General features: G+C 46.2%; 1 protein-coding gene across 1 annotated transcript in view; it reads right to left on the reverse strand.

Moving 5' to 3' along the window:
- The window catches only part of ppp2r5a (protein phosphatase 2, regulatory subunit B', alpha isoform), a 62,129-nt gene that overhangs the window by 28,614 nt on the left and 21,165 nt on the right, over nucleotides 1–12,350 (reverse strand). The gene's annotated exons all lie outside the window — the stretch shown is intronic.

Here is a 12,350-nt window from a genome sequence, read left to right on the forward strand (position 1 = left end):
AAAATGTCATCATAGACAAATTAAACTTTTCAAAAATAGGTCACATCAGAACATGGAAAAAATTATGGCCCCACACTAAACCCTACAGGAAGTCAGCCATATTGGATCAAACCCGGGATCGACCAAGTCACTCATTGTAATCTTCTGACATCTGCTCCAACAGTTTTCATGAAAAACACTTCAAACTTGGCCAAAAGACACAAAACTCACGTGCACTAAAAGGATATCAATTACATTTGAAATAACATGTTGGGCGTGGTCATAGTGATTTTTCAACAAAATGTCAATTCACCCAGTGAAGCACAGGTCCACATTTCTGAGCTGGATGTACTGACATGCAAAATTAGGGCTCTATCTTTTAAGATGGCTCTATAGCTCCCCTTCATATTTCATAAAAAAAAAAAAAAAAAAAATCATAAAAAACAATCTCTGTCCTGGACTTGTGAAAGAATTGTTATTATTTATTATTCCTTTCCACCAAGCATAACCGCAGGAACTAGGGGTGTTGCTACTGAAGGGTCATGAAGCTGCAAGAAGGCCCAGGATTGCTGGGTCTGCGGTGAGCAAAACTATATATATATATATATATATATATATATAATTGTTAAAAGTCCACCGGACTTCATTTCCCAGGGTGCACCTGCTGTTATTGTAGTGCCGGAAGGCCCGTGGCCCGTGAGTTCAGCAGAATCATTGTGGTGTTTAGAGCGGTGCCTCGTGTTCTCAGGTCATCCTGCCTGTTTTTGTGTGTATGCGTACCGTGTGCGTTCTTACGAAGTGAGTATTGTTGGGAATTGTTTATCTACCCATTTTGTATAGTTTTGACCATATTTTTCATCGCTGCATTTATATTTTATACTTAACGTTTACTTAGAAGTTGATTTATTGTGTTAGAGCGCCTCCCTGTGGTTCCTTCCCGTTATAACACGTAATTTTCTCTGCTCATTTCAATGTATACTTATCAATGTTGCTAATACATGTATACTTTGTTTTCCTTTCAGATAACCACACACACGCACACACACCCACACCCACCTATATATGGACACCACCCTAACCTACCTGTATAACAATCAGTCCCTCAATATCACCTGCTCTCTCCTCCTGAATAAACTTCCCTCGACTATCTAATCGGAGTTCGCCTGTTCCTTCTAACCGAGGACAACTCAGTCGGAGACGAATCAGAAAACAGTGCATGCCAGACGCACACAGTACCTTACAAGTGGTCCTTCGAGCCGGATCGTCTTTGGCTGAGTTATCAAGATGGCAACTTCACTACACAAGGTTGAGTCTGCTCAGGATCAGAGTCCACAACATAGTTCCCGTCCACGCAGGAGCAGGAGGCTTCCGGGACATCTAGCAGACTATGATCACGGCCTACTGGATCCAGAGGTATTGTCTGCCTACAGCTCGGATGAATCAGATACGGAGGAGAGGTATAGATGGGAGAAGATGGAGAGTGCTTGGGACAGAGTGCTGACAACGATGCAGGAGATGCAAGTCACTATGAGGGAAACCAGCAGTGCATTATCTAGGCGTGTGGAGAGACTGGAGCGAGATTGTAAGTCCTCCAGCCCTCTCAATCAGCGCAGTAATGCAACTACACCAGGCAGAGCCGCTTCCCTTCCTCTTGTTCTCAAACCAGTGCCACTGACTGTATCAGCCCCCAGGCAAGAAACCAGAACTCCCGTGAATCTGTTAAGGCCAGTCGACCCTGCTTCCGTGAGTACAAGCCCTGTCCAGCCTGCATTCCAGTTGGCTCCTCCATTGAGTCCCATAGTGCAGCCCACTGTAGCGCCTGTGCATCAGCCTCCTCCTATCCCTATGAGCCCTGTTATTCTACCAGCTCCACTGTCTCCAGGTCCTGCAGTCCAGGCGAGGCCTAATCCAGTAGTCCAGCCTGTGCTACAGCCTGCACGTCAGCCCAGTGTTTTTCGTCCGTGGACTCGACCCGCACTGCAGGCTCCTCTGCCCCCTCCTCAGCCGAGAGCACCATCAGTGATTTCACCAGTGATTCCGCCTGTGCTTCAGCCTGCCCCACCGCCAGGGGTGAGTCATGTTATCCATCCTGGGCATCAACCTGTCACCCAAGTAGACCAGTCTACATCCCATTATTATCCACAACCAGGAGCAGCGACCCAGCAGCCTATCACCTATAACCAGTCATATGTAGCTCCTCCTACTGATGTAGCCAGTCACTACTATCCTACATACCCATCAGCCTATGGGACCCTACCACAGCCTGCAGGATATCATCCTTCTCCAGCAGCTGTAACCCAGCCTAACCTGATGGAGATGATAGTAGCGTCTTCATATGGCATCCCCAAACCTAAGCTGGTGACGTTCAGATCGGGCAAAGAGAGCGACTTTGCATTATTGAAGAAGGGGCTGGACAGTTTACTGGGGCCACATGCTCATCTCACAGAGGAGTATAAATATCACATCCTGCTGGATAATTTGGAGCATCCGTGTGCTTTACAGGTGGCCCGCCGTTACATACATGACCGCACTCCCTACAGCAGTGCTATGAGAGCTTTGGAGCAGAGGTATGGACAGCCGAGGCAGTTAGTTCAGAGTGAGCTGAGTGCCATCCTTAACTGCCCTCCTATTAAGGCGGGTGACTCTCAGGCCTTTGAAGATTTCTCCCTCTCAGTATCCAGCCTGGTTGGCCTCCTCAGTTCCATGGATGATGTGGCAGCCACTGAGCTCCAGTGTGGTTCACATGTGGACAGACTACTCACCAATCTCCCTCCTAGCTACAGAGACAGTTTTATTGAGTACTGTATTACACGTGGCATCATCCGCAGTGGCAGCAGTTGCACATACAACATGTATGACCTCTCTGAATGGCTGGAGCGTAAATCACAAGTATTGCAGCTCTCAAGACAAGCCACTCAGCCTCAACACGCAGACAGGCCACGCCAAGAGAGGAGCCATCCTAGATCCGCTGCAGGGCCCAAGTCACAGAGTAAGCCAACCTCCATTTATTACGGCTCAGACCCTGCACAAGCACAACCCAAGACAGAGGTGAAGGCACAAACTCCTCATTCAGCCACCTCTAAGCAGAAGCAGAAGTTTAAGCCCTATTGCCCTTACTGTGAAGGGACAGAGCATTACCTCAGTAGCTGTGCAGATTTTAAGAAGCTGGACCTGAAAGCCATAGCCTCCTGGATAAAGGAGAAATCCAGATGCTGCCGCTGCGGCCGTAAACACACTCCTGAGCAGTGTACCCTGAAGAAACCGTGCAGCAGCTGTGGAGACCAGCACTTATTAGTGTTACATGACCTGGCCGAGGCCAAGAAACAGGACCCTAATATCCTGACAGTGAGCACCAGCCGAGTCTTCCTGGGCCCCCTCAGTCATTCAGGCCGTGTTATGCTCAAGGTTGTGCCCATCCAGCTGCACCATGAAAGGAAGTCCCTGGACACATTTGCTCTCCTAGATGACGGCTCAGAGAAAACCATCATCCTCCCAGCTCAACATCTCAAGCAGGAGGAGGAGTCAATCTCATTGAGAACGATCCGCCATGATGTGATCCAGGTAAACTCGGTGCCCGAGTTTCATTTCAGCTCTCCCCAAAGGCCAAGCCGAGGACCCGCTACAAGATTACACATGCCTTCACGGCCTCACAGCTCTGTTTAACTGAACAGTCATGCCCAGTAGAGCTCTTAAAGGAGAAGTACCACCATTTACAGTGTGTGCAGCTCGAGGGCTTCTCAGAAGTACAGCCTTTGGTGTTAATCGGCTCAGACAATGCTCACCTCATCACTCCTGTCCGTCCTGTCCTGCGTGGGCCAGCCCATGGGCCCATGGCCATCTGCACCAAGCTCGGATGGGCCATCCAGGGTCCCAGCTGTAGTCTGCCCACGCAGCAAGGAGAGGTGCACTGCCTGAACCTGTCATGCCTTTCTCCTGCTGAGGCCCTCCATGAGAATGTGAAGCGTCTGTGGCAGCTAGACACCCCCCTCCACAGACCAGAGAAAGAGGTCACACGCTCTAAAGAAGACAGAGAAGCTATAGCCATGCTAGAGGCTAAAACCATTAGAGTCCCTGTACACAGAGTAGAGAGATACGCCACTCCCCTGCTCCGAAAGAAAGATTTCCCACAGCTCCAGATCTCTCCTGAAGTGGTTAAAGGCCTCCTGAGATCCACCGAACGTAAACTAGCTAGGAACCCCGATCTAGCTATCACATACAATCAGGAGATCAAGAGGCTAGTGGACTCTGGCTATGTGGTTAAGCTGACTCCAGAAGAGATTCATCACTCTACTGAATCCTGGTATGTGCCACACCACATAGTACATCACAACAACAAAGCTAGAGTGGTCTTTAACTGCTCCTTTGAGTTCCAGGGGACCGTCCTCAACCATTACCTCCTGCCAGGGCCTACACTGGGGCCCACACTACTTGGTGTGCTACTCCGCTTCCGGCAGTTTCCTGTGGCTGTGAGTGGGGACATCAAAGCCATGTTTCACCAGGTCCGACTGCTCCTGGAGGACTGCCCCCTTTTGCGCTTCCTGTGGCGAGATGGTGAAACAGAGCGGCCCCCGGATGTGTATGAGTGGAGAGTTTTGCCATTCGGGACCACGTGTAGCCCCTGTTGTGCTATTTTTGCACTACAGAGCCATGTGAGGGAGCACAAAGACACTTACCAGGATGTTTATGATTCTGTGTACACAGCCTTCTACGTGGACAACTGCCTGCAGTCCCTTTCTGACCCACAAGAAGCTAAGGCGCTCATTGACAGGATGAGAGAGCTCCTTCTACGTGGTGGATTCGAGATACGCCAATGGGCGAGCAACCTCCCTGACGTAGTGGCTCATCTGCCCAGTACTGCCAGGTCAGATAGCTGTGAACTGTGGCTGAACATTAAAAGCCTTGATCCACAGGAGTCAACGTTGGGTCTCAGCCGGCACTGCCCAACCGATGTTCTGGGATACAAGCACCGCCCAGTGTCTTACACCACTGTTACACTGCGTAATGTGTACAAAGTACTGGCCAGTCAATATGACCCACTGGGTTATATTTGCCCCTACACCACAAGAGCAAAACTGATTGTGCAGACCCTGTGGAGCACAGAGAGAGGATGGGATGATCCCATACAGGGCACCCTGCTCCAGTCTTGGCTTGAATGGGAGAGTGAGCTGTCATACCTCCAGCACATCACCATGCCCCGCTGTTATGCTCATCCTCTCAACAGCAGCAGTGTGACAAATGAAGCTCACATCTTCTGTGACGCCTCTGAGAGGGCTTATGGAGCTGTGGCCTATCTCAGGGTGATGGAACAACAAGTGCACATCTCCACCTCCTTTGTCATGGCCCGATCTAGGGTAGCGCCCCGCAAACAGGTGTCAGTGCCCCGACTGGAGCTGTGTGCTGCGCTTACTGGAGCCCAACTGGCCAAGGTGCTCCAAACAGAACCCACTATCTCACTGCAGTCTATCTACCTGTGGACAGATTCCACTACGGTCCTGAAGTGGATCCAGTCCAGCTCCTGTCGCTACAAAGTATTTGTGGGAACTAGAATTTGTGAGATCCAGGAGCTGACCTCCCCAGAGCAGTGGTATTATGTAAACTCGGACTACAACCCTGCTGATGACATCACTAGAGGCAAGTCTCTGGCAGAGTTAATGGTTCCCGGCCGCTGGTCACAAGGCCCACACTTCCTGACTCAGACCAAGGACACGTGGCCAAAGCCCCCAACAGATCCTACAGACTATGGCAGTGAGGAGCTCAGGAAGGCAACATTCTGTGGCCATGCAGCTGTATCCCCGAGCCTCCCAGATCCCACACAGTATACGTCACTGGATGACCTCATCCTGGCCACTCAGCAGTCCCTGCATGGGGCGGCCACTCCTCCCACTTCTGTAGAGCGTCTGGAGGCAGAGGTACAGCTCCTTCGTTCTGCACAGACTGACAGTTTCCCAGAGGAGGTCCAAGCCCTCCGAGCAGGCCACCCTGTTCACTCAAGCAGCCGTCTGAGTGCTCTTTCTCCTGAGTATGACAGCCTCAGTGGTCTGATCAGAGTTGGAGGCCGTCTGCGACAGGCCACAGATGTAAGCCCAGACAGCATTCACCCTATTGTGCTGGCAGCAGATCACCCTCTGTCTAAACTCATCATAAAGCATTATGATGCACAGCTCCTTCACCCTGGTGCAGAAAGACTGTATGCAGAGATACGCCGCACCTATTGGATCATCAGAGGACGTCAGGCCATAAAGAAACATCAGTACCAGTGTGTGCACTGTAGAAGGTGGCGTGCCTCTCCTTCTACTCCCAAGATGGCTGACCTTCCCTCGGCGCGGCTGCGGCTTTACAAACCTCCATTCTGGTCTACAGGCGTAGACTGCTTTGGCCCATACCTAATTAAGATTGGCCGCAGAAGAGAGAAGCACTGGGGGATCATATACAAGTGCCTCACCACCCGATGTGTGCACTTGGATCTCCTGCCTAGCCTTGATGCTGACTCTTTTCTTATGTCTTTACGCAGGTTTATTGCACGCAGGGGGAAGCCGTATGAGCTGTGGTCAGACCAGGGCACGAACTTCAGAGGTGGTAACAAAGAGCTCCAGACCGCCTTTGAGAACATGGCCACAGAACTACAGCAACAGCTGGCCAAGCAAACCATTAAGTTCCATTTCAACCCACCGCATGCTCCTCACTTCGGAGGAGCCTGGGAACGAGAAATCATGTCAGTCAAGTCAGCTCTGCAGGTCGTCCTGAAGGATCAAGTTGTGGTGGAGGAAGTTCTGCTTACAACGCTGATAGAAGTTGAGGGCATCCTGAACTCCAAACCTCTTGGGTATGCCTCATCAGATGTGGCTGACACTGACCCTATCACACCAAATCTCTTGTTAATGGGGCGGCGTGACGCAGCGTTACCACAGGCTGTGTATGGCCCTCATGATGCTCTGTCTAACAGGAGATGGAGACACAGTCAGGTAATCAGTGACCATTTCTGGAAGCGCTTTGTCCAGAACTACCTCCCTGGGCTTCAGCTGAGACAGAAATGGAGGAAATCTACAGACAATGTGGCTGTAGGACAGATCGTTATGATTGTGGATGCGAATCTCCCCAGAGGACTGTGGTCTGTTGGCACAATCACCAAGGTTTTCCCAGGATCAGACGGTGTTGTTCGAGCCGCAGAGGTGAAAGTTAAAGACAGTACCTATGTTCGCCCTGTAACCAAACTAGTGGAGCTTCCGGAAGTGCCTGAGGACTCTGACAGCGCTTCTCCAAACTAGTGGACTTTGCATGTGTGTATTTTCCCTGCAAATACAGGGGCGGCTGTTAAAAGTCCACCGGACTTCATTTCCCAGGGTGCACCTGCTGTTATTGTAGTGCCGGAAGGCCCGTGGCCCGTGAGTTCAGCAGAATCATTGTGGTGTTTAGAGCGGTGCCTCGTGTTCTCAGGTCATCCTGCCTGTTTTTGTGTGTATGCGTACCGTGTGCATTCTTACGAAGTGAGTATTGTTGGGAATTGTTTATCTACCCATTTTGTATAGTTTTGACCATATTTTTCATCGTTGCATTTATATTTTATACTTAACGTTTACTTAGAAGTTGATTTATTGTGTTAGAGCGCCTCCCTGTGGTTCCTTCCCATTATAACATGTAATTTTCTCTGCTCATTTCAATGTATACTTATCAATGTTGCTAATACATGTATACTTTGTTTTCCTTTCAGATAACCACACACGCACACACACCCACACCCACCTATATATGGACACCACCCTAACCTACCTGTATAACAATCAGTCCCTCAATATCACCTGCTCTCTCCTCCTGAATAAACTTCCCTCGACTATCTAATCGGAGTTCGCCTGTTCCTTCTAACCGAGGACAACTCAGTCAGAGACGAATCAGAATACAGTGTATGCCAGACGCACACAGTACCTTACAATAATTCCTAACAGAGATAAGATCAAAATAAACAAATTCTAAAAGTTCACATTTTGTATTTGATTACATTTCTATTTTTTACTTTATTGAATCATTTATCGTTTACAATAAACAATTTGCCTCAAGGTTAAACTATGGGTAAACTAAACCTGAACGCTATGCCGCACGCTCATATGCTACATGACAACCTGTGAGCGCTGAGCAATGATAGAGACAACAGCGATAGGATGTGTGGATGTGGATCCCTAAAAGTTTGGACTTTGCTGGAGTTACAGCCTGGACTTGTTGTACACGTCATGTTTGTTTAAAACTAATGCATCAGGACTTGCATGGTGAGAAAAGTCAACTGCGGGACTAAACCATGCGTCCCCTGTCACAGCGGTGGACTTGGCATCACCCAAGCAGGACGGCACCGCACTGAGTAAACTGATAAAGTTACAGTGTGTCACTTTCCTTTATGGGCTGGACACAGACATTCATTAAGATGTCAGCCGCTGCTTGTGATGTTGAAGAGCAGTGTGCGCTGGTGGACATCCAGGACATGCATAGTATTAGGCTCAGGAGGCCACAGATGTGGTCAACAGTGACATGGATGTGTTAGGCTCAGGAGGTCACAGATGTGGTCAACAGTGACATGGATGTGTTAGGCTCAGGAGGTCACAGATGTGGTCAACAGTGACATGGATGTGTTAGGCTCAGGAGGTCACAGATGTGGTCAACAGTGACATGGATGTGTTAGGTTTAGGAGGTCACAGATGTGGTCAAAAGTGACATGGATGTGTTAGGCTCAGGAGGTCACAGATGTGGTCAACAGTGACATGGATGTGTTAGGCTCAGGAGGTCACAGATGTGGTCAACAGTGACATGGATGTGTAACCCGCCTGGTTAGAGTTAAAAACAATATTTAATTTGTTTTGAAATTGTTTTATTTCACGTTATACATAAGTGGTTTTATTTTGAAAACCGCAAGTTATTTTGACGGGAAACCGGAAGTAGTATGAACATGCGCAGATAGCTTAACTTTGCTCACGCATGCACAGAGCACAGCCTTTCGTCTCACGTGTAGGTTGAAAAACAAAGAAAAAGGTATGAAAGCCAAAATACAATGTCTTGAAAATGACAAATGTTGAAGTTTATGTTCTAATATGATTAAAACTCCTGTTTAGAGGTGAAAGAACCATTGAAGATGCACTTTTAATTTGCTGAATCACCCGAGTTAATAGTCTTGATAAGCTAGCACACACGTGTTCTCATAGACTGTATTAAGACGCTTTCTTTTGGGCATGCTAGCTCTTCATTTTGGGTTCTTTGCACATTTTGAGTTCATTTTGTAAAGAAATGTATTGCTAAAAGCATTTAATTGATTGTGTAAGAAGGATAATTCACGGTGATATGTAACGTGCCATTAAAGATGCAGTTTGGATAATTTTACACTGAAAAAGAATAGTCACACTCGCTAAATGTGACTCTGGATCAAAGAAGAAAGCATTTGAAGATAAAATTGTCATTCTAAGTTATCTAAATTGAGTAAAACCAGCAAAGCTGTGATTTTTGTTATTTAAAACTATGTATTTTATTTCTTTTATCTGAAATCTTATGTTAAAAAGAGTCGCTAAGTGAGATACACAGAAATATGGTTTATGCATTTAACTGTAAAAGTTAATGTGTTTTCATAAGTAAGTGAATGCAATGTGATATTACATTTAATTGGAAGTATTATGGGTTAAAATCATATATTTTAACTATAGGAGACATTTATTTGGAAATTAATCGTAGTTACCTACTTGTTAACTATATTTAATTATTTCCAATTTGATAAGATAAATTTATGTTGTACAACAACGTTTTATAGGAACTTTATGTGAATCAAATTACAATTGCATATGTGAGAATTGGATTGTAAAACCTGTTTTGCAAATACAGGTCAGGTTTTTTGACTTCATGGAAAAGTGATGTACAGCCTTGATGTCTGAGGTTGACGAGATCCATTGATGGTGAGCCTCCCAGCTGAATTGTGAACTTTACCACCCATACAGCGGATCCTTTGGTAGGATTGTATCGGTCCCACTGACTGATACCAACGGAAGCCTCCTTTGGATACATTCCCTGACTTGACTATCCCCCCTGACTAACTGACTTGAACATTGAAGTTGCAAGGCAACAATTTTCAGAGGAACAATTCCCCAAGGGACACTTTATTTTTATTATTCTGGGCCCATATATGTGTAATTGTATTGTAAAATGTTTTATACTTTTATAACTAAAAGTTCACTATTAACTACAATTACTGGTGTCCATTGTTCTTGCTACATCTCAGCTCCTGTGAACCTAGAGGCGATACGTGTACATACCCTGAAGTGGGTTACAGATGTGTTAAGCTCAGGAGGTCACAGATGTGGTCAACAGTGACATGGATGTGTCAGGCTCAGGAGGTCACAGATGTGGTCAACAGTGACATGGATGTGTCAGGTTTAGGAGGTCACAGATGTGGTCAACAGTGACATGGATGCGTTAGGTTTAGGAGGTCACAGATGTGGTCAACAGTGACATGGATGCGTTAGGCTCAGGAGGTCACAGATGTGGTCAACAGTGACATGGATGCATTAGGCTCAGGAGGTCACAGATGTGGTCAACAGTGACATGGATGCGTTAGGCTCAGGAGGTCACAGAAGTGGTCAACAGTGACATGGATGTGTTAGGTTTAGGAGGTCACAGATGTGGTCAACAGTGACATGGATGTGTTAGGCTCAGGAGGTCACAGATGTGGTCAACAGTGACATGGATGTGTTAGGCTCAGGAGGTCACAGATGTGGTCAACAGTGACATGGATGTGTTAGGCTCAGGAGGTCACAGATGTGGTCAACAGTGACATGGATGTGTTAGGTTTAGGAGGTCACAGATGTGGTCAACAGTAACATTACTGCCACATGTAGAGGATGAGTTTCATTATTTATCCAACTCTGACGTATGCTCGTGTGTTGTACATGGTAAAGTGAGGCTGAGCAAGAACGTGGGCCAAATTAGATTTTGCACCTTCACTTTGTATGTGTTATATAAACTATCTACATCCGCATTTGCATGGCCACGCCTCAAAAAAGTCAATGGGAAGTGAAAAAATGTAATCCAATGACATTTGGTACACTCTATTCTTTATGTGACTTTGAGCAAAAAATTCTATGGGGACCACACCCTATCTCCAACGTGAAGACGGCCATTTTGAATCAAAATATGCAGATGACCAAAATCTAGACCTCGTACTTGGACAACAAATTTGCCCTAAAGTTTTTATCCAATGGACTCCAAACTGAGGCAGCATCATCAGGACATATCTGGGGTCAAAAGTTGTAAAAGGAACTAAAAGAAGTCTCAGGGTATGGTCATGATGAGCGCTTAACAAAGCAGCAATTTTGAAAGCATAGAAAATCCTGTTAGTTTTGCAAACATTGTCTGTGTACTTTGATAAGCAGGACAAAATTATGTGTGGATTAAAATTCTATCTTTAAAAATGGCTCTCCAGCACCACCTGCAAAGTTACGATGGGCTGTAAACATTTATCTCCAAAATGACATTGGAAATATTGAATCACATGTTAAACTAAGGTTGATATGCAGCTCTCCCACTATGACATGCATTTCCCCAGTCGCAAGAGTTTGCTTGTCATTTTAATTTGGGGGAGGGGAGAGAGATAAAAGAGACAGAAATATAAGAGAGGCCGCTACATGAGACCGATGAGATAAAGGCAAAAAGATGAAAGAGATGAGAGAAGATAGACAGGATATAGACAGAAAAGAGGGAGTGATATGAGATAGATGAGTGAAAGATGAGATTAAGATGAGAAAAAAGAGTGAGTGATATAACATGAAAAAGAGAAGAGAATGAGATATAAGAGAGAAAGCAGTAAGATAAGATAGAGATGAGAGAGATGAGAGAAAGAGGGAGAACAAGGGATGGGCGAGAAAGGAGAGATGAGATAGATGAGAGAAAGGAACAAGATGAGAGAGAGAGTGATATGAGAGAGAGATGAGAGGGAGAGAGGTGAGACATAACTATAGACAGGGAGAGGATAGAGGCAGAGGAGGATAGAGAGAGAGAGAAAGAGAGAGGCAGTATTAGCCACACTACATGCCACAGCTGCATGCCTGTGGGGCCAGTGTGTCGGGTATGACTATTTGTGACAAATTGTTATGGATCTCAACAATCCCGCCCACTTCGCACTTTGGTTCCGGGAGTACATTTTCTATTAATTTTTTCCCATAAACTTTTCCAAAAAGTTTGTAGAGATTAACCAGCTATGTGCTAACTAATATCCATAACACAGTTGTTTTAAAAAAAAAAAAAATAGTCCAAAAAGCAAAGCAAAAATAATCCAAAAAGCAATTTTTAATAATTTAGTGGTTAATAAAGTTTCAGAAACAGATTTTAAAGAAAATTATAGGTCTTCTGGT

Source organism: Periophthalmus magnuspinnatus, chromosome 24 (assembly GCF_009829125.3).
Source record: "Periophthalmus magnuspinnatus isolate fPerMag1 chromosome 24, fPerMag1.2.pri, whole genome shotgun sequence".
Classification (NCBI taxonomy): Eukaryota; Metazoa; Chordata; class Actinopteri; order Gobiiformes; family Gobiidae; genus Periophthalmus; species Periophthalmus magnuspinnatus.